The 20,458-nt window shown below is 41.4% G+C and overlaps 2 protein-coding genes across 5 annotated transcripts in view; one reads left to right on the plus strand and one right to left on the minus strand.

Moving 5' to 3' along the window:
* LOC309619652 (uncharacterized protein) overlaps positions 1–20,458 on the minus strand; it is a 120,159-nt gene that overhangs the window by 99,530 nt on the left and 171 nt on the right. The gene's annotated exons all lie outside the window — the stretch shown is intronic.
* Positions 12,933–20,458, plus strand: part of TRMT9B (tRNA methyltransferase 9B (putative)) — a 68,909-nt gene continuing 61,383 nt past the window's right edge. For 2 of the 3 annotated variants that reach the window (XM_082375017.1, XM_082375013.1), the window contains exon 1: positions 12,933–20,097. The gene's annotated coding sequence lies outside the window, so the exon portion shown is untranslated. The remainder of the gene's footprint in view (positions 20,098–20,458) is intronic. The other variant, XM_082375014.1, reaches the window with a different exon arrangement.

The following is a 20,458-nucleotide window of genomic DNA, read 5'->3' on the forward strand; positions in this document are numbered from 1 at the left end:
ATGCGTCCCAGGTGCCACGTTCTGTGCCTGTCACTGGGAAATAGAGAAATAAATGACACCTGATCCTACATGCAAAGAACTTATCAAACCTGTAGGAGGAATGACATGCATTCATCTGCCCATTTGATCTTTCACTCAGTCATTTGTTGACAAGCATTACTGACTGCTTACAAATGCCAACGCTGGGCTAATACTAGGGTTACAGTGGTGCCCATACTGAACGATGAAAGTACAGTAAGAAAACAAAGCTTGGTAACAGAGTAGAGCAAGATTATTCCATGTGATAGGAAATAAAGCTTCACACAAAGGACATTTGAGCTGAGTCATAGGTAGGGTTTTAATAGGTACAGACACAGGAGGAGGGAATTTCAGGTTGAAGAAATAGTGGGAGCAAAAGGAAGAGAAACATGATAGTAGAGGATAGACTGGCCTAGAGCCTAAGGCATAAGTGAAACTCAGTATGTGACAAACACCATAGAGTATTAGGTGCTTAAAAAACAACCCCAAATCTCAATAGCTCACATCCCATCACAGTCAAATTTAGTATTCAGTGGGTAGCCTTCCACATGGAGATTCATGGACCTATGCATCTACTATTTCTGTCTTCCGTATGATTGTATGTGTGTGTATCTGAGAGAGAGAGAGAGAAAGAGAGACAGAGAGAGAGAGAGATCATGCCACAGAGGAGGTTGCAGGGAGTAAGACCAAAATTGGAAGGGCATACATCACTTCTGCCTGCATTCTATAGCCAGAACTAAGTTACACGGACATGGTCCCACTAAACTGGAAAGGAGATGGGGCTAGGTCATTTCCCTGAGTGCCAAGGACGTAAGCAGACCTGGTTTATAATCACTTAGCATTTTCTGTGCCACAGAAACAAGACAATCTATGAAAGTAATTCATTTAAGACGACTCTTGCTTAGCATTTAAGTATTTAGTACTGAAGTATTAATTCACTGACCGTAATCACCAACATGTATATTGCAAGCAAACGTTTTGCAAGTAACTGTTTTGCAAGACGATGTGCTAGACTCTGAACATGCAAGAGGTGACAGAATACACTGAAAGCGCTTACAATAGAGGCAGGGATCAGGACTTACACATAATGAGAGAAGTAACACAGCGTAACACACGGTAAGTGCCACGAGACAGAGCAACACTGACTTTGGCTTTAGTTTATAATTCATACAACATTACTGCAAAGAAGGAAGCACATATAATGTTCTCCGGATTTTCTTACAGTTCTAAGGTAGGCTTCCCGTGTTCTCCAAACACAGAGACAAACATACAGTATTGCCCCTTTAAAACTCAGAGCTTCGAAAAAGAAAACTGAAGACCTTGTACAGAGAGCAGTATTTGCTCTCTGAGGGGAGATACAGTTCATACAGCTGTCACGGTGATTTATTCAGTAAGGCTTCTGAAGGAAGTTAATTGACTTCCTGACAAGAAAAAACAAAAAAGGAAATAAAATTTTTGACGTTTTATTGGGATCATTTACATTTGTCATGTAGAGGTGGTCTACCATAATCATTAAGAATACTGGCGTTAGGGGAGGAGCTTCAAGATGGCAGAAGAGTAAGATGCGGAGATCACCTTCCTCCCCACAAATACATCAGAAATACATCTACACGTGGAACAGCTCCTACAGAACAACTACTGAATGCTGGCAGAAGACCTCAGACCTCCCAAAAGGCAAGAAATTCCCCACGTACCTGGGTAGGGCAAAAGAAAAAAGAAAAAACAGAGACAAAAGAATAGGGACGGGACCTGCACCAGTGGGAGGGAGCCGTGAAGGAGGAAAGGTTTCCAAACACTAGGAAGCCCCTTCGCGGGCGGAGACTGCGGGTGGCAGAGGCGGGAAGCCACGGAGGAGAGCGCAGCCACAGGGGTGCGGAGGGCAAAGCGGAGAGACTCCCGCACAGAGGCTCGGCGCCGAGTAGCACTCACCAGCCCGAGAGGCTTGTCTGCTCCCCTGCCGGGGCGGGTGGGGCTGGGAGCCGAGGCTCGGGCTTCGGTCGGATCCCAGGGAGAGGACTGGGGTTGGCGGCGTGAACACAGCCTGAAGGGGCTAGTGCGCCACAGCTAGCCGGGAGGGAGTCCGGGAAAAGGTCTGGAGCTGCCGGAGAGACAAGAGACTTTTTCTTGCCTCCTTGTTTCCTGGTGCGCGAGGAGAGGGGATTCAGAGCGCCGCCTAAACGAGCTCCAGAGACAGGCGCGAGCCGCGGCTATCAGCGCGGACCCCAGAGACGGGCATGAGACGCTAAGGCTGCTGCTGCAGCCACCAAGAAGCCTGTGTGCGAGCACAGGTCACTCTCCACACCGCCCCTCCCGGGAGCCGGTGCAGCCCACCACTGCCAGGGTCCCATGATCCGGGGACAACTTCCCTGGGAGAACGTACGGCGCGCCTCAGGCTCGTGCAACCTTACGCCGGCCTCTGCCGCCGCAGGCTCGCCCCGCCTCCGCCGTACCCCTCCCTCCCCCAGCCTGAGTGAGCCAGAGCCCCCGAAGCAGCTGCTCCTTTAACCCAGTCCTGTCTGAGCGAAGAACAGACGCCCTCAGGCGACCTACACGCAGAAGCGGGTCCAAATCCAAAGCTGAACCCCGGTGGGAACAAAGAAGAGAAAGGGAAATTGCTCCCAGCAGCCTCAGGAGCAGCGGATTAAATCTCCACAATCAACTTGATGTACCCTGCATCTGTGGAATACCTGAATAGACAATGAATCATCCCAAATTGAGGTGGAATTAGGGAGCAAAGATATATATATTTTTTTTTTTCCCTTTTTCTATTTTTGTGAGTGTGTATGTGTATGCTTCTGTGTGTAATTTTGTCTGTATAGCTTTGCTTTTCCCATTTGTCCTAGGGTTCTGTCTGTCCGTTTTTTTTTTTTTTTTTACTTAAAAAATTTTTTTTCTTAATAATTATTTTTTATTTTAATAACTTTATTTTATTTTATCTTCTTTCTTTCTATTTTTTCTCCCTTTTACTCTGAGCCGTGTGTATGAAAGGCTCTTGGTGCTCCAGCCAGGCATCAGGGCTGTGCCTCTGAGGTGGAAGAGCCAACTTCAGGACACTGGTCCACAACAGACCTCCCAGCTCCACGTAATATCAAACAGCTAAAATCTCCCAGAGATCTCCATCTCAACGCCAAGACCCAGCTTTACTCAATGACCAGCAAGCTACAGTGCTGGACATCCCATGCCAAACAACTAGCAAGCCAGGAACACAGCCCCATCCATTAGTAGAGAGGCTGCCTAAAATCATAATAAGGCCACAGACACCCCAAAACACACCACCAGACGTGGACCTGCCCACCAGAAAGACAGGATCCAGCCTCATCCACCAGAACACAGGCACTCGTCCCCTCTACCAGGAAGCCTACACAACCCACTGAACCAACCTTAGCCACTGGGGACAGACACCAAAAACAGCAGAATCTACAAACCTGCAGCTTGCAAAAAGGAGGCCCCAAACACAGTAAGTTAAGCAAAATGAGAAGACAGAAAAACACACAGCAGATGAAGGAGCAAGGTAAAAACCCACCAGACCTAACAAATGAAGAGGAAATAGGCAGCCTACCTGAAAAAGAATTCAGAATAATGATAGTAAAGATGATCCAAAATCTTGGAAGTAGAATAGAGAAAATACAAGAAATGTTTAACAAGGACCTAGAAGAACTAAAGAGAAAACAAACAATGATGAACAGCACAATAAATGAAATTTAAAATTCTCTAGAAGGAATCAATAGCAGAATAACTGAGGCAGAAGAACGGATAAGTGACCTGGAAGATAAAATAGTGGAAATAACTACTGCAGAGCAGAATAAAGAAAAAAGAATGAAAAGAACTGAGGACAGTCTCAGAGACAACATTAAATGCACCAACATTCAAATTATAGGGGTCCCAGAAGAAGAATAGAAAAAGAAAGGGACTGAGAAAATATTTCAAGAGATTATAGTTGAAAACTTCCCTAATATGGGAAAGGAAATAGTTAATCAAGTCCAGGAAGCACAGAGAGTCCCATACAGGATAAATCCAAGGAGAAACACATCAAGACACATATTAATCAAACTATCAAAAATTAAATACAAAGAAAAAATATTAACAGCAGCAATGGAAAAACAACAAATAACACACAAGGGAATCCCCATAAGGTTAACAGCTGATCTTTCAGCAGAAACTCTGCAAGCCAGAAGGGAGTGGCAGGACATATTTAAAGTGATGAAGGGGAAAAACCTACAACCAAGATTACTCTACCCAGCAAGGATCTCATTCAGATTTGACGGAGAAATTAAAACCTTTACAGACAAGCAAAAGCTAAGAGAATTCAGCACCACCAAACCAGCTTTACAACAAATGCTAAAGGAACTTCTCTAGGCAGGAAACACAAGAGAAGGAAAAGACCTACAATAACAAACCAAAACAATTAAGAAAATGGGAATAGGAACATACATATCGATAATTACCTTAAATGTAAATGGATTAAATGCTCCCACCAAAAGACACAGACTGGCTGAATGGATACAAAAACAAGATCTGTATATATGCTGTCTACAAGAGACCCACTTCAGACCTAGGGACACATACAGACTGAAAGTGAGGGGATGGAAAAAGATACTCCATGCAAATAGAAATCAAAAGAAAGCTGGAGTAGCAACTCTTATATCAGACAAAATAGAATTTAAAATAAAGGCTATTACAAGAAACAAAGAAGGACACTACATAATAATCAAAGGATCAATCCGAGAAGAAGATATAACAATTGTAAATATTTATGCACCCAACATAGGAGCACCTCAATACATAAGGCAAATACTAACAGCCATAAAAGGGGAAGTCGACAGTGACACAATCATAGTAGGGGACTTTAACACCTCACTTTCACCAATGGACAGATCATCCAAAATGAAAATAAATAAGGAAACACAAGCTTTAAATGATACATTAAACAAGATGGACTTAATAGATATTTATAGGACATTCCATCCAAAAACAACAGAATACACATTCTTCTCAAGTGCTCATGGAACATTCTCCAGGATAGATCATATCTTGGGTCACAAATCAAGCCTTGGTAAATTTAAGAAAATTGAAATCGTATCAAGTATCTTTTCCGACCACAACGCTATGAGACTAGATATCAATTACAGGAAAAAAAATCTAAGAAATACAAATACATGGAGGCTAAACAACACACTACTTAATAACCAAGAGATCACTGAAGAAATCAAAGAGGAAATCAAAAAATACCTAGAAACAAATGACAATGAAAACACAATGACCCAAAACCTATGGGATGCAGCAAAAGCAGTGCTAAGAGGGAAGTTTAGAGCTACACAAGCCTTCCTCAGGAAACAAGAAACATCTCAAATAAACAACCTGACCTTACACCTAAAGCAGTTAGAGAAAGAAGAACAAAAAACCCCCAAAGTTAGCAGAAGGAAAGAAATCATGAAGATCAGATCAGAAATAAATGAAAAAGAAATGAAGGAAATGATAGCAAAGATCAATAAAACTAAAAGCTGGTTCTTTGAGAAGATAAACAAAATTGATAAACCATTAGGCAGACTCATCAAGAAAAAAAGGGAGAAGACTCAGATCAATAGAATTAGAAATGAAAAAGGAGAAGTAACAACTGACACTGCAGAAATACAAAGGATCATGAGAGATTACTACAAGCAACTCTATGCCAATAAAATGGACAACCTGGAAGAAACGGACAAATTCTTAGAAATGCATAACCTTCTGAGACTGAACCAGGAAGAAATAGAAAGTATGAACAGACCAATCACAAGCACTGAAATTGAAACTGGGATTAAAAATCTTCCAACAAACAAAAGCCCAGGACCAGATGGATTCACAGGCACATTCTATCAAACACTTAGAGAAGAGCTAACACCTATCCTTCTCAAACTCTTCCAAAATATAGCAGAGGGAGGAACACTCCCAAACTCATTCTACGAGGCCACCATCACCCTGATACCAAAACCAGACAAAGATGTCACAAAGAAAGAAAACTACAGGCCAATATCACTGATGAACATAGATGCAAAAATCCTCAACAAAATACTAGCAAACAGAATCCAACAGCACATTAAAAGGATCATACACCATGATCAAGTGGGGTTTATCCCAGGAATGCAAGGATTCTTCAATATACGCAAATCAATCAAAGTGATACACCATATTAACAAATTGAAGGAGAAAAACCATATGATCATCTCAATCGATGCAGAGAAAGCTTTCGACAAAATTCAACACCCATTTATGATAAAAACCCTGCAGAAAGTAGGCATAGAGGGAACTTTCCTCAACATAATAAAGGCCATATATGACAAACCCACAGCCAACATCATCCTCAATGGTGAAAAACTGAAACCATTTCCACTAAGATCAGGAACAAGACAAGGTTGCCCACTCTCACCACTATTATTCAACATAGTTTTGGAAGTTTTAACCATAGCAATCAGAGAAGAAAAAGAAATAAAAGGAATCCAAATCGGAAAAGAAGAAGTAAAGCTGTCACTGTTTGCAGATGACATGATACTATACATAGAGAATCCTAAAGATGCCACCAGAAAACTACTAGAGCTAATCCATGAATTTGGTAAAGTAGCAGGATACAAAATTAACGCACAGAAATCTCTAGCATTCCTATACACTAATGATGAAAAATCTGAAAGTGAAGTTAGGAAACCACTCCCGTTTACCATTGCAACAAAAAGAATAAAATATCTAGGAACAAACCTACCTAAGGAAACAAAAGACCTGTGTGCAGAAAATTATAAGACACTGATGAAAGAAATTAAAGATGATACAAATAGATGGAGAGATATACCATGCTCTTGGATTGGAAGAATCAACATTGTGAAAATGACTCTACTACCCAAAGCAATCTACAGATTCAATACAATCCCTATCAAACTACCACTGGCATTTTTCACAGAACTAGAACAAAAAATTTCACAATTTGTATGGAAATGCAAAAGACCCCGAATAGCCAAAGCAATCTTGAGAAAGAAAAACGGAGCTGGAGGAATCAGGCTCCCTGACTTCAGACTATACTACAAAGCTACAGTAATCAAGACAGCATGGTACTGGCACAAAAACAGAAACATAGATCAATGGAACAGGATAGAAAGCCCAGAGATAAACCCACACACATATGGTCACCTTATCTTTGATAAAGGCGGCAAGAATATACAGTGGAGAAAAGACAGCCTCTTCAATAAGTGGTGCTGGGAAAACTGGACAGGTACATGTAAAAGTATGAAATTAGAATACTCCCTAACACCATACATAAAAATAAACTCAAAATGGATTCAAGACCTAAATGTAAGGCCAGACACTATCAAACTCTTAGAGGAAAACATAGGCAGAACACTCTATGACATAAATCACAGCAAGATCCTTTTTGACCCACCTCTTAGAGAAATGGAAATAAAAACAAAAATAAACAAATGGGACCTAATGAAACTTAAAAGCTTTTGCACAGCAAAGGAAACCATAAACAAGACCAAAAGACAACCCTCAGAATGGGAGAAAATATGTGCAAATGAAGCAACTGACAAAGGATTAATCTCCAAAATATACAAGCAGCTCATGCAGCTCAATATCAATAAAACAACCCAATCCAAAAATGGGCTGAAGACCTAAATAGACATTTCTCCAAAGAAGATATACAGATTGTCAACAAACACATGAAAGAATGCTCAACATCATTAATCATTAGAGAAATGCAAATCAAAAGTACAATGAGATATCATCTCCCACCGGTCAGAATGGCCATCATCAAAAAATCTACAAACAATAAATGCTGGAGAGGGTGTAGAGAAAAGGGAACCCTCTTGCACTGCTGGTGGGAATGTAAATTGATACAGCCACCATGGAGAACAGTATGGAGGTTCCTTAAAAAACGAACAATAGAACTACCATACAACCCAGCAATCCCACTACTGGGCATATACCATGAGAAAACCATAATTCAAAAAGAGTCATGTACCACAATGTTCACTGCAGCTCTATTTACAATAGTCAGGACATGCAAGCAACCTAAGTGTCCATGAACAGATGAATGGGTAAAGAAGATGTGGCACATATATACAATGGAATATTACTCAGTCATAAAAAGAAATGAAATGGATGTATTTGTAGTGAGGTGGATGGACCTAGAGTCTGTCATACAGAGTGAAGTAAGTCAGAAAGAGAAAAACAAATACCGTATGCTAACACATATATATGGAATCTAAGGGAAAAAAAAAAGGTCATGAAGAACCTAGGGGCAAGACGGGAATAAAGACACAGACCTACTAGAGAATGGACTTGAGGATAGGGGGAGGGGGAAGGGTAAGCTGTGACAAAGTGAGAGAGTGGCATGGACATGTATACACTACCAAATGTAAAATGGATAGCTAGTGGGAAGCAGCCACATAGCACAGGGAGATCATCTCCGTGCTTTGTGACCACCTAGAGGGGTGGGATAGGGAGGGTGGGAGGGGGAGGGAGGGAGATGCAAGAGGGAAGAGATATGGGGACATATGTATATGTATAACTGATTCATTTTGTTATAAAGCAGAAACTAACACACCATTGTAAAGCAATTATACTCCAATAAAGATATTTAAAAAAAAAAGAATACTGGCATTAAAGTTAGAACCAAATCATTTCAAATCGCAGCCCCATCATTTATTGGCTTTGAGCAAGTTATTTAACTTCCTTTAAGCTCAGTTTCCCCATTTGTTAAAAAAAAGGATAATAATAATAATGATGCTGCCTTGGGCTCTCCTGAGGACTGTGTGAGTTAATGCATTGTTGTGCTTTGTCCAACACCTGGCACATGATAAATATCTTTAAAATGAATTTTTATGATGATGTTAAAATCAGTGTTTTGGGAGATTACTTAACAACATGATACGTTGAACAAAGATACAATCTAAAATAAAAATGGATATAATATCATCCCAATTTTGATTTTAAAAGTATTAAACAGATGGACTCACACAGGCAGACAGGAAGGAAATGCACCAAAATGTTCACAGGAGCGTCTTTCAGTGGCAGTTATGGGGTTTTTTTCATTTTCACGCAATTCTGAATTTTCAGATGTTTTTAGAGTAAACATTTCTTTCTTTCATACACACTCTATTATCTCAAAAATTCCTTCCATCTCTTAAACTTTATATGCACACATAACTGTTTTATTAACATGATGTGATTCTTTTATGTTATTTTCTCATGAAATCAAGAAAACTTCTTGGAGGAAATTCTTTGCTTTACTCCTGTGTTAGAATAATCGGCCAGTAACATTAAAATTTAACCTGCTGAGAAGCAAATGGTTTCTGCCCCTAGATTTTTTCTCTCTCAATCAATAGTAAAGAGCTAAAATATCTTTGCAAATCCTAGTTTTTCCCCTTCTTTCTCTAACATGCACCTGGGTCTGGAATGTTGGATTAATTCCAAATAATTTCTAAGATAAAAATTTCCCTAACAGTTGAACATGACAATCAGAGACATAGAACTCCAAGCCATTTCAGACTTTCTTTAAAGCTGGAGCTAAAATATACTGAATTTTTACATATACTGTAGTTTATAAATTTAGGTGTAAATTGAATTTTTGGAAAAAAAGTTCATTTTTTTTTCCATGTGAGATGGCTTTCTCTCTTGCACGAACATTTCTTCAGTCAAGTTAGCCTGTGGGTAAAGAAAATTCTTTTAACATGGACTCAGTTTGGATATAGGAAAATTGTGTTTGGCATTTCTTTTAAATTGTTCTCTTCAGGTTAGACTGATTTGATTTCCGATCAGATAAAACAGAGCTCACAAGTGATGGTTACGTATATTACATTACCCTTGCCTGTATGTGGCCAGAATAGTAAGTGCAGAAAAGCCTTGGCCTTCAGGAATGTAAGAGCCACTGTCCAAAATGATGGACGAGTTTGCTCCTGCAATAAGAGAAAATGTTCGGGCCAAGGGCCTTCCCGCCTGTCTGCCCCTTGGCAATGACTTCAGCCTCTGGGCCAGTTCACTTGCAATCTTCCCCTTAGGAAGGCATTTTCTTCTATTTTGTTATTCTTGTTAGGTGATGACTGTTCATTTTGCTTTTAGACAAAAAACAAAACAAAAACAAAATAATCTGCAAAAACCAAACTACCTTTTTCTGGCCTTTTTGTTCAGTTGGATTTTTTAATGCTTTTAATCACCTCCCTACTCATTATCTTTATTTTATTTCCTTTTCTTCTTTCATGTTAAATAGGAAAAAGGAAGTACAAATTCCAGGTCAGCAGGTATGAGCACAGTCTTACATCTCAAGCCAAGGATGCTGTTTTCCCTGACCATCTGTACACAGATTCCTCATGGTCGTTAAGGCATATTCCCTGCTCTGGTCTCAGCCAAATGCCTTGAATAATGGAATGAAACCAATCTTTGCAACTCTTCCCCATGTTAGTTTATATCTTTGCTTGACTACTATTTCCAAACATAACCAGTTTCTTGATGAAACTAACTAGAGAAGGAAGGAGAAACCGGAGTGGCAAAGGCTATGTTGTGGAAATCTCCGCCTCATTCTTTGTCCAAACGCCTGAAGAGACTTTGTGTTCTGCTGTTTCTCAACACCCATTGTCGACACCACATCAAAGAATCCCAGCTCTGGAAGGGACTTTGAGATGTCTCGAAAGCATGATCTCCCCTCTGATGTATGGATTCCCTCTGCAAAGATCAGCAATAAGTAAGCTGGCCTCTTCGTCTGCCTGTCCAGAGACAAAGATTTGTACCTGTTGAAGGAGCCAGCCCGGCTTCCAGGCAGCTCAAACTTTAGAAACCTCTTGTTCTTACTGAGTCTAAATGTGCTTCCCCGTAATTCGCCTTCGCTGGTCCAAGTCTGCCCTCTGGAGCCTCTCAGAATAAGTCTCCTTCCTCTTCCATCTTGCAAGTTCTTCCTAAATTCTTCACGTGAATTAAATAGGAGCTAGTACCAGTTATTAACTCCACATCCAATCCTTTGAAATCCAGCTTGGAAAACAGGAAGCTCCTACTCAACCTTTAGATAATAAATGGGTAACATAAACAAGGCACCAAATCCCCCTCTATAGTTTACAACTTTCTAGATCCAGGCAAAAACACTTACAGTTTGTTTTAAGAACTGTAAGGGACCTCAGTGGTCTGAGGTCTAACTCAATTCCCTGAATTTTCAGGCGAGTAATCTAAGATCCAGAGATCTTGGTTGAGACTGGAGTCAAAGAACTCTGGTTATCGTAGTTCTGGTGGTAGGATTGTAGGAGCGTAGTACTGTCTTGCTTGTTCTCAGAATATAAACACTGTACTTTGACAATTACAAATAGTTTTCCAACAAAATTTTCTTATGGCGCAGTTTTCTGAAGCTATTTTACAGTAATTTAACTTCTAGTAACATATATTAGTACTTAATTTTAATTACTATTCTAGTCTAAATTAAAAAAAATTTTTACCTCTCCCGAAGTTCCAAAAATATTGTCAGAGAAAAATAAAACCACTTCAAAATTCACCTTCCATTTTCCCCAGAATATCAAATCTCTAGGAACTACATATACACATATAAGTGCACACATAAGCACGTGCACACACACACACAATGAATCTACTTCTCCATTCTTCTTAGAGCTGACTTTCATATAAACTCAAGATCACCATTAACGATAGGTAGATGTAATCAAGATGCTTACCCAGGGAGCTGCTATTTGACTGTACCTAACAAAACATGATGTAAATACAACAAGTAATTTAAGCACAATACAAGGTGGGGCACATATGGCCGTGTCTTTGACATAGCCATGAACAGCTTTCAGGTTTGGAAATGCTGGACTTACACGGCTGCACTTGAGTACTTAAAATAATATTAGGGCTTCCCTGGTGGCGCAGTGGTTAAGAATCCGCCTGCCAATGCTGGGGACACGGATTCGAGCCCTGGTCCGGGAAGATCCCACATGCCGCGGAGCAACTGGGCCCGTGAGCCACAACTACTGAGCCTGCGCGTCTGGAGCCTGTGCTCCGCAACAAGAGAGGCCGCGACGGTGAGAGGCCCGCGCACCGCGATGAAGAGTGGCCCCCGCTTGCCTCAACTAGAGAAAACCCTCGCACAGAAACGAAGACCCAACACAGCCATAAATAAATTAATTAATTTAAAAAAAAAAGACTGTGATCTCTCATCTTTGTAGCATAAAACCAGGGTTCAAAAATAAAATAAAATAAAATAATATTAAGGAAAGGAACAAGAGGGCCTTCCACATGTTGATACTGCTTCTCACACACTTGATTGGTAACAGCAGGGATGCCAGCTCAATAAAATCCATGAGGACAGAGCTGTGGCTACAAATAGGGATATGCCATGCTCTGAAACTACATATAGTCCCTTTCTCCTTAAAAATATATAGAAGAACGTAAAAGTGAAAATTCCATTACCCAGAGAGAACCACTATTAACATTTTGGTATACTTGTCCAGTATTTTTCCTGCACATATATGTGAATATATAATTTACCTAACCTAAAATCTTTTCTATGCTGTTTCACTTAACATTCTATTGTATTTCCAGGTCACTAAATTATCTTCAAAATCTTGCCTCTGTATTTTTCTACATTCTAGATGTTCTACCTTTTTTTTTTTTTTAATTAATTAATTTATTTATTTTTGGCTGTGTTGGGTCTTCGTTTCTGTGCGAGGGCTTTCTCCAGTTGGGGCAAGCAGGAGCCACTCTTCATTGCGGTGCGCAGGCCTCTCACCGTCGCGGCCTCTCTTGTTGTGGAGCACAGGCTCCAGACGCGCAGGCTCAGTAGTTGTGGCTCACGGGCCCAGTTGCTCCGCGGCATGTGGGATCCTCCCAGACCAGGGCTCGAACCCGTGTACCCTGCATTGGCAGGCAGACTCTCAACCACTGCGCCACCAGGGAAGCCCAAGATGTTCTACTTTTTATACGACACATTTTCTGTTGTTGGAATTTCTTTTTTACAGTCTTTCTTTTCCTACCATGAAAATAAGGTCACTCTGTATAAAAGAAATTTATAACAAAGTAATGAAAAGTATATGAATATATTTTAAAACCTCTTAATATTTTGAAGTTTAAATGAAAATAGTATCAACAGTTTTTTTTCCAGAATGTTTATTTGGGGTGGGGTGATGTGTTTTGTTTGTTGTCTTGATTTGTTTATACTACTCACATTTGAGAGCGCCTAAGAGGCTTGTTTTGCTGGTAGTGGTATGGTAGTGGTATTTCACTAAAAGACAGTCTTTATCCAGAAACTACTTGGTTCTCCTCTACTTTCATCAGCAAAGAACATCTTGGACCCATGGTTCTTTAAAATCTGCTCGTTTCAAATTCTGAATACAAATGTCCTCAGAGTCAGTTCACATTAATTAGCTCACTTCCAAATTTAGGGACTATTAAGAGGGGGGAGAAAATGAGCGCTCATCTACCCATTTCCTGCAATTGCATTTGCAACACTTTAAATTTTAACTGATGCATATAATTTGAATCTCATTCTTTGATAAATGTGGAAAAAAATAAAGCATACTATCAGTAAATAAAGAAATGTTCCTGTACACACTGCTATATTTAAAATAGATAACCAACAAGGACCTACTGTATAGCACAGGGAACTCTGCTCAATACTCTGTAATAACCTAAATGGGAAAAGAATTTGAAAAAGAATAGATACCTGTATATGTATAACTGAATCACTTTGCTGTACACCTGAAACTAACACAACATTGTTAATCAACTATACTCCAATATTAAATAAAATTTTTTTTAATTAAAAAAAAAAAGAAAATAAGGTCACTTTCTCACTCCCTATCCATTTGAAGCTGAAAACAAACAACACATACAGAAAAAAAAAATCAGACCTGAGTTTCTGTGTCTGAGAGTGCTTCTTGAAAAAGCATTATATAATAGCACTGCAAAAAAAGTAGAGATAAAATAAACCAGGAGATATGTGTCACTTACTGTTCCAGCAAAAAGCTGACTCCAAAAAAATGACAGGATCACAAACAGAAGACGATGAAAGAGCAACATGGCAGAAATGAAGAGAAAAGGGATGCAGAAACAATACTCACACAGATACAGAGATGAAGAGGAAGTAGGAAAATGACACAGAGGATGGCTGGAGGACGACACAGCTTCCGGTGGGGCAGAAAAAACAATGCTGTTTTACATCTTCAGCAAACGTTATGAACTATATGGAAGAGGGCTAAGGGGCTGGTACTGCTGAGAACAGCAAATTATTAGTGTGTATAAGAACTTTTGCCTAAAGAATGTTCTTGATAATGCTACTGGAATAACAAGAATTCACATGTTGCCATGCTGGCAAAGAAAATAGGATGCTTTTAGAAACAGATGATCCATGGATTTGTGGTAACGGAACAAAAGCCAACAGCTTAAGTGGCAGTGGGTTATGATCAGCATTTGTCATGTATTTTATTCAATACTATGTAATACAGAAAAATATCATGTCACTTACTTGTCAGAAGTAGATGCCTGTGTTCCTTCAACAAAATCTTTCTGAACACCTCCCTATGTACAGCTCTGGGCTAGACTTTGAGGATGAATCCTACTGCTGAGTTCCCAGGAGGAGACAGATGGGACACGTGAACTCTCATGACATTCTGTACCCTTCCTCCCAGATACTTGCTTCAGTTTGCAATTACACATTTTATTTGTGATATCTGTGATTATTTGATTAATGTCTGTCATCTCACTAGACCATAAGCTCCATGAGGGTAGGAATTTTGTCTGTTTTGCTCACCACTGTTTTCCTAGCACAGCGCCTGGCATATAATAGATGCCCAATGAATACTTGTTGAAAAAAATGAATAAATACTTCAAAAAGTTAGTAAGTTTTATAAGAGGTACATAGATAAAGACTGCTAAAGTCTCTGGACAGAGTGATTCGGTTTTAGATAAAAGCTAAAAGGTTTTAAAGAAGAGATGGTTTTGAAAGTCAGGAGACCAAATTAATCAATTATTATAATCATCTAGGTGAGAAGTAATAGGACATAAACGACTAAAGTAGAAACAATTAGAAGGGAGAGAAGTAGATAAATAAAAGTATTACAAAGATCAAATTGGCAGATGGTGGTTGCCAGTGGGATACGAAGGGCCAGGAGAAGCAAAGAGTTTGAGGATGTAGCAGGTGACTGGGAGGATGGGATTCATAGAGAAATGCAAAGAGCAGCTCGATTAGGTCCATGGAGAGCACAGGACCTCAGGTCCAAATGTACTGAGGTCACTCTGAAGGGGACGGCAAGCAAGCTGCCAGCACCGTGGGTCGGGAGGTTTATGAGAAGACCAACTCAGAGACGCAGATTTTTGAGACATCTTCACAGAGATTCTGCTTGCGGTCATAAAGGCGGATGAGGCTGTCCAGGGATAGATCATGGAGAGAGAAAAGCAGAGAACCAAGGAGAGGTGCTTGAGAAATGTTAAGATTTTTGGTGGGGTTATTTTTTACGTAGTTCAGGAAGACAGAGAGGCCCATAAAACTCTATCCGATAAGAAACCATCTTATCTTCCATGTTGGGAAATTCACTATTTACCCCCAAAGGAGTCCTTCTGGGCTTCATAGGTCTGGAGAATACCAGTTCCATGGAAAAAAGAAACAGCACCAGACTCTCTGGAAACAAAGTGGTTGAAGAACTGAAGGATTTAGGACTTAGGTGGACAGTATGCTGGACCCCAGCCCTTGCACACCCCCAAATGCTAAGAACAGCTTTTGGTCAGCACTCCTGTTTCCAAGATGTGCTGATTTATATTATCAACAGCTGTGAGCTCTTTGACCCCCCAGTCCAGTTGGACTGGTTTGTTGTGGGAAACCCTTTGAAACCAAAGAGGTCACAAAGCTTGAGCCTTGTCTATCCCTGTTCTCAGACTGCTTTGTCTCCAGTCTCCTCCAGTGATCTTTCTGACAGCACCTCACAATTTTTTCCTGTAATCTGTGGCTAATCTCGCCTCAGTTTACCATCCCACCGGTGGAGAGATCCCACTTTCTTATGCACCAAGATAGTATCATGCTGAACTAGTTAAAATCACTCAAAAATATGGAATGACTTTGAAAGGAGGAAAAATGTGGGTAAATACATGGCAATATTTTTAAAGTCTCCATTATAGTAATAATAGGTAAGCACCCAATATGGTTAATAGCCAGTACTTAGATTAAGGCCTTGTATGAAGTAGATGGTCAAGGTTGAACTGAATGGAATAGTTATATAAGCATCGTAGCAATACATGTGAATTCATTAGTTAACATATGTGCATTAACCTCTAAGTGCCAAGAATTGTGATAGAAAATGAGGACAAAATAAATAAGATAATGGGCAGAAGCTCTAGAAAAATAGCTTACATGAATTTCTTGCCTTAATTTAAGAAACCAGAGGTGTGGAGCTTAGCGCTGCAGAAGCTAGAAAAATCTCATGATTGTCCTTGGGCCCAGAGAGGTAGGTTGGGGTCAGGGGCTCTGTATCCTATTCTATGGCATTAGTGGTATTTAATAAGCAACAGAGAACTGGTCATGGATGTCAAGCAGAAGGGACATGAAGTAATTTGGTTTTAGTAGTTATTCATTATGTGTTTTTTTCATATTTCCATAAAGTAAATGGTTAAAAATCATAGCTGCTAAATTCTGCATATAATTTTCATAATGGTTCAGGGGAAAAATGTGTTTTTTAAAAATTTATTTTACTTAAAAAAAGTCAATTGGAAAATGTGATTTGACTTGTAGAAATTTATTTGCAGATAACATGTCTGTTTTTATTGGGAGGAGAGAAGCCCACTAAAAGGGCAGAGCCACGGGCAGGGCAGCTGTAGCTCCACTTCCTGTCATGGCAGTGTTACAGCCACTGTATGTTATCACACGGTTGTTTTCTTTCAGTTTATAAAGACAGAAGCAGGTTATCTACATTGCTTTATTATGAAGCTCAGGAAGTAAGGAAGAACAAGCAATAGTCTCTATAGTCATAAGCAACTCAGAAGGTTCTGGAAGGTCAGCAAGGAAACAGCAGCCCCAGGTAGTACAGTAGGGTGAGCTCTTCAGCGTCAAGGCAGCCACTGCTCCTACAGTGTGACTCAGTCGTGCAAGTGGCTCTGTTTAACTCTGTCTTTGCTTCTCCTGAGGCCGTGAACAGAGTGGTTAGCAACCCAGGCCCTGGAACACTCACTGCCTGGGTTCAAATCCAGGCCTTGCCTCTAAGGCTCTTGGGAAAAGATCTGATTGGGTCTGTCTCGTCATCTACAATACAGCACATACCTATACGACATCGTTCTCCAGCCGCAGCCTTGTAGGTCACAGGACAAACTAGAGAGCTCCCTCAGGTGGGCATGAATCCTTGTCTGAGTTAGTCACATGATGGAAAGTATGGCAACCTCTGTGTAAGGAACCACTGTGGCTGCCTTTCTCAAAATGCGCAGAGCAGGTACTCAGAGGACCATGGCCTGCCATCTGCTCCTCAAGAAGGGCACGCTAGATGCAGAGTTAACTAATACAGGAACTGAGTTAATGAAGCAGTTGGATAATATTAATAAAATAATATAATATATCATATTATATAATGTAATGATTATATTATTATATCAATATAACACAATATTATATATAACATATACAATATGTTGCTATTATAATACATAACAATATAACATATTGTTTAATATGTTATTAGTTAATAATATATATCATAATATATAATAATATATTGTAATATATATTAATAATAAAGGCACTTAGTGAACTAAGCAATGTAAAATGAAGTTAAGTGTGAGTTCAGGAAGAAACAGGAGAACACTTGTTCAGTGTTCCACAGTGGTCTAATTTCTGTTGAGACTATGGCCACCACAATTCATAATTCACTGTAAGAGAAAACCTATTACTTCTGTATAGACTCCACTAATTAATAACAATCTTATAGATGGTATCACTGGCATACTTGTATTGTTTCCTTTTTTTCCATACGAAATTTCCATTCTAACAAGCTGGGTTAAGAAACATCATAGGATTGGTTATGTCCACCTGAGACATAATAATTTTTTTCATGAAAAATGTCAAGCATCACAAATAAGGAGATAATAACACGATACCCCCAGCATCAGTAACTGCCAATGTTTGGCGGTCATATTTTATCTATGTCTTTCCCCCTGAACCCTTCTGCTGAGAGCTGAAAGTGAAATTCTCATGTACAAAAAAAAAAAAAGTGTTAAAAAGGTCCTGCTTCAAAGAGGGAGTGCTTTGCTTCTGGTAGCGTACACATTTTCTCTGTAGCACACTTTTCTTTCCAATCCCTCAGCCGTTACCCAAATTCTGTCAGTAGCCATGGAAATGCCTCTTATAATGGCCTCAAATAGAATAATCTATTTTTCTCCCTGCCTCCCAACATGGAAATGGTAACTCAAGTTCACAGACCTCTAGGGATTCCACAGATCTGCTTTAGCTAGTCTGTGAAATCCCAGAAAATGTATGCAAATATTTTTACATTCTTTTTTTTTAATATAGGAAAGTTCCAAAGCTTCTATCAGATTCTCACATGGGCCTATTACCTACAAAAGGTTAAGAACCTCTGCCTCTGCCATATCTTGAAAGCATAGCAAACATACTTTCTCATTTCCATTCCTTAGCCAATTCTGCGTATCAAAATCCTGCACCTGTTGCCTCCTTCAGGATGCCTCCCCTGACCTCATCACCTATAACTGATTTCCCGCATGTTTTCCTGCAGGATGCCAGCCAGGGCACTTTCACATTTATCACATTCTGTTGAGGTCCTATTCCCTGGACAAGTATTTTTTTAGGCACCTGCTATGTGGCAGCCACTGGACTACACTTATTTAGGTGTGCTTTGCCTCCTACTGCACTGTTAGAAGAGCACAGGGAACATCCCAGTATCCAGTATGGAGCCTGCGTCCAAGGAAATAGTGTAGCTCTAATTCCACTGAATGGAAACAAAAATGAGCAGTGCCACTTCCGTGGGCTGGCGTTCAGCTCAAGAAGAACATGTATCATCAGGCTCATGATTTTTTTCCCTTTTAAATGCAAAACGAAACGTTTATATAAAAAGGAAATGTCAATTTGATTATCCTTGGGCATTAAGATAGAGATGCCGAAGCAAAGGTTCCCTCCCCTACCCGGATATAGTGTGGCACTAGAAAACTATTCCAGAATCACGAACTATATATGCTGATCTTCACCGCCCTCTTGGTAGCGCCTTAAGCAGCATCACCGGTATCTATATGGGAGTGTAGTTGTGTCCCCACGAAAAACCATGCCTGGAAGTACATCTCCACCCACCCCCACCCCGGAGCCAGGAGGGTCAAGCTCAAACAGGAAGAGGGTCAGAACAGTTACTAAACATGTTAACTTTCCAGTATTGCGTACGCGCCTTTTTTTTTTTTAAAGTCATACGCCTCTTAAGATTACTGAGCTGTTTGATAACAAAGGTTGAAGACGACCAGGCTAAGGACCTGGCAGAAAGTAGTTAACCCTATTGTTACCGAAGCGGAGGGTGGGGGAGGGGAAATCTGTGTCCAGCTTTCGGCAGATACTTCCAACCTAAGTTCCATCCCTTCTTCTGATGGGCCTAGTTTAGCAAAATTCTTAACAAATTACGCAGGCCGTTTGAGCGAAAAAATCTGGAAAGTCTGACCAGTGGCACCTGGGACTTAACCCCTTTGATCGTCGGTTTTCCCATGTACCCACTGGGGACCTTTCCGTGGCAGAAGGTGTTTGCCAGGATCAAATGAGAGAAGACGCGCTGAAACGTCACGCTGTTGTCACCCAGGTACGGCGTTGCTGCGCTCCAGGTGTGCTCGCCTCGGCGTCCTCTCCCACGTAGGACAGGCCACGCCGGGAGGCACCGACGAGAAGAGCGCGGGGAGCGGGCAGGAAGGTCACCCCGATCCCCAGGCCAGGCGGCGCGGCAGAGCCTCACTTCCCGGGCACGTTCGGGCGGGGCATTCCCAGGGGACAGGGCAGGCAGGCGGCACTCCCCGGGCTCCGCTCGGCGCCCGCCGCCCCTGCGAGGCTGGCCGCCCTCCCGGCCCGGAGGCGCCGCGGGCCTGGGTCCCGGGGCCGCCGGAGCCCAAGCGCAGCCCCCAGAGGTGAGGGCGGGTCAGGAAGGCGGGGACGGCGATGGGGGCGGGGAGCTGCGCCGCCGGGGCCGCGGGCGGTCGCCCGGAGGCCCCCGAGCCCCGGGAAGCCAGCACCCGGGCCGCGGCGGGAGGAGGCACTGGCGGAGGAGCGGCCCGCAGGCTCTGCCCGAGGCCCCCGGGGGCCGCGCAGCAACTTCTCTTTGGAAGCCCTGGGGGCGCGCGCGCGCGCTCCCACGCGGGCACGCGCGTCCCCGGCGCCCCGCTCCCCCGCGCGCGCTCCGTCTATTTTTTCCCATCGCTTTCTTTCTCACACTCTAAAGTAGGTCACCGGGTGGAAGTTACAGCCGGTACAGACCCCGGCTTTGATGCG

This window comes from Balaenoptera borealis, assembly GCF_965194805.1.
Source record: "Balaenoptera borealis genome assembly, chromosome: 21".
In the NCBI taxonomy this organism is placed as follows: domain Eukaryota; kingdom Metazoa; phylum Chordata; class Mammalia; order Artiodactyla; family Balaenopteridae; genus Balaenoptera; species Balaenoptera borealis.